We start from the raw sequence: 3024 nt of genomic DNA on the forward strand, positions 1-3024 counted from the left end.
TCTGTAAAAAGGGGGATTTAAAAATAGCCCCATGTAGGGCAATCTGATTACCCTGTATCTATCCCAGTGCTTAGAACAGTGCTCTGCACATAGTAAACACTTGACAAATACCATAATTATTATTATTATCTGGATTCTCATCCCGACTCTGCCACTTCCCTGCTGTGGGACCTTGGGCAAATTGCTTAACTTCTCTGTGCTTCAGTTCCTTCAACTGCAGAATGGGGATGCAATAGCTTTTCTCCTTCCTACTTAGACTGGGAACCCCTTATGAGATCTGATGATCTTATATGTACTCCAGCACTTAGTACAGTGTTAGGTATATAGTAAGTGCTCAACACAAATTAATATAATCAGTATTATTATAAACACCCTTTTCTGGGGCGAAGACTATGGAGAATTTCCAGCCCACCTTTCATTCCCTGGGGTTCTTCTCCCTTGTTCCCCAGGAGCCCACTAGATTGTAAACTCCTTCATGGCAGGGACCGAGTTTACTAATTCTACTCTACTGTCCCAGGTGTTTAGTACAGTGTCTTGCTCAATAAATACTATCGATTGATTTTTAAGCTCTCGAGGTGGGACTACTAACTCTATTGGACTCCTTCAGGCACTTGGTACCCTGTTTTTGTTTTTTTTCATTTTTATAATGATATTTGCTAAGCTCTTACTCTGTGCCAGACACTGTTCTAAGCTCTGGGGTAGATACAAGCTACTCAGGTTAGACACAGCCCACGTCCCACATGGGGCTCACAGTCTTAATCCCTATTTTGCAGGTGAGGTGCAGTGACATTCCCAAGGTCACACGGCATACAAGTGGCAGAGCCAGAATAACAATCCAGGTCCTTCTGACTCCCTGACCTGTGCTCTATCCATTAGACCATGCTGCTTCTCTACAATGGCAGGTTGCAGTAGATACTCCCTTGATATTATTGAATGATTTGTTGGGACCACCTGGAGTAAATTCCCTGCTGTCCCCTAAGATCAAGGAGAATACACGAGAATTCCCCAAATTCCAACAGCCTCAAGCTGCCCCCAAGGATTCTTTATCCGACCCCCGTAACACATTGTCCCAAAAGGAATGAGAAAGAGCAGGGATTCAGGGGCTTCAAGAGCTGAGAAAAAACCCAAAGTAACGGCATCGGAATCCCTGCTGTGCCCTGTACCATACCTGAGCCTACTGAGGTGGAATTTGGCATTCCCTGGAGGGGAAATAGCCTGGTTCAGTACCCTTGTGAGTGAATCCTCCTGCAGCCCCTTTCCACGAAATAGGATTCTGGGTGAGAGCTATTGGGATACTCATTGCTGTACAGCAGCCTCAGGCCCAAACATCATGACTCGAGGGTTGAGGTGACGGGTATCTGGGCCTGTGTCAGGGTAATGGGGGGAAACTGTATCCCTGCCCTAACCTTGATTTCCACTGCCCATTCCACAGTCTTGGTTGTAGTGGCTACTAGAGGAGACCCACCAGGAAAAGGATACGGTAGGTCTCAGATGGGTGCCAAGAACTGTGATCGTGGACAACGCCATCAAATCCAAGGGAAAAATGGTCGAAGAGCAGTGCACTGCTCTGTCTAGAGGTGAGTCTGATCCAGGCTGTTATATTATATTCCCCCAACTGCTCAGTACAGTGTTCTGCGCATAGTAAGCGCTTCATAAATGCCACTGATTAATTGATTGATTAACTAAGCCATGTCAAAACCAGTCCAAACCAATCTGGTGCCAGCTCTGGCCTTAGATGAGCACCAAACCTGAAGAGAGTGATGCCCTGAAGGGTTGTCCTGCTTAGAGGACAACATCACGTGTGCTGAATCTCTGAGCATGGCATCGCAGCCAGTGTGCTGCGACCCTCCAAATGGGGCAGGGGATGCCGAAGAACTAGGGGAATTGAGTTTATCTGCATTTGGGTTTACCTCTGAGGGTTCCTCCTGGAGACTTTCCAGTACTCTACCAGTCACGACTACAAGAGGGAGAATGAAGCAGAGGCCTACCCATTCCATTCCTAGCTTGGGTAGTGGCTAGTGAGTGGAAGGCCATCTGCTACAGGTCAAACTTCACCTGTGCTGGGCAGCAGAGGCACGGGAGAGAGTCGAGGGCAGAGACTCGTTTACTGCGGGGAAGGAGGCGATGGTAAACCACTTCCGTATTTTTACCAAGAAAACTCTATGGCTACGCTACCGGAACGATGGCAGATGAAAGTGGGGTGTTCTGGGAGAGATGTGTCTGTGGCGTCACTATGGGTCAGACATGACTCGACAGCATGACAACAACAACGTTTTGGTTGCTGCCACCTGACCCTGACAGGAAGGGCTCTAGAGCTCTTTGCGGTCAGAGAACGTGACTACAATCCATTTTTTTTTTTTAATGGTATCTGTTAAGTGGTTACTCTGTGTCAGGCACGGTTCTAAGCTGTGGGGTAGATACAAATTAATCGGGTTGCACCAACTCTGTTGTATTGTACTCTCCCAGATGCTTAGTACAGTGCTCTGCACACAGTAAGCACTCAAAAAAAATACCAGATTGTTGGACTGATTGGTTCATCGTGGGCTTGACGGATCCCTCACAGTTGTACATTTCTCACAGTCCTGAAGCTGTTCCAATCCTTTACCACTAGCCTTTATTGCTGGAAAGAGCACAGGCCTGGGAGTCAAAAGACCTGGGTTCTAATCCCAGCTCCCCCTCTTGTCTACTGTGTGACCTTGTGCAAATCACGTAACCTCTCTTTGCCTCAGTTACCTCATCTGTAAAACAGGGATTAAGACAAGGATTGTGTCTAACCCGATTAGCTTGTATCTATCCCAGCACTTAGTACCGTGGCTAGCACACTGTAAGCACTTATCAAATACCATTTTAAAAAACCAACAACCGCCTCCCCTCCCCGCCCCCCCCCCGCCCCATATACAACCCTTAACTATCCCTCACAGGTAGGACTACCCCCTCTTTCCACAGAACACTTTCCCAGAAGACACATTTCTCCAAAAGCTCCATCCCCCTGCATCCATACCAGGCTCTACCCCTCCAAAGACC

The 3024-nt window shown here is 47.5% G+C and overlaps 1 non-coding gene across 1 annotated transcript; it reads left to right on the plus strand.

Annotated features, from left to right (window-relative positions):
• The first annotated feature begins 1907 nt into the window (after positions 1 to 1907).
• Positions 1908 to 2045, plus strand: LOC114810355. The gene has a single exon (XR_003758057.1). It is a non-coding gene; the product is annotated as a small nucleolar RNA SNORA7 (small nucleolar RNA).
• Positions 2046 to 3024: the final 979 nt, after the last annotated feature.

This window comes from Ornithorhynchus anatinus, chromosome 3 (assembly GCF_004115215.2).
Source record: "Ornithorhynchus anatinus isolate Pmale09 chromosome 3, mOrnAna1.pri.v4, whole genome shotgun sequence".
NCBI lineage: Eukaryota > Metazoa > Chordata > Mammalia > Monotremata > Ornithorhynchidae > Ornithorhynchus > Ornithorhynchus anatinus.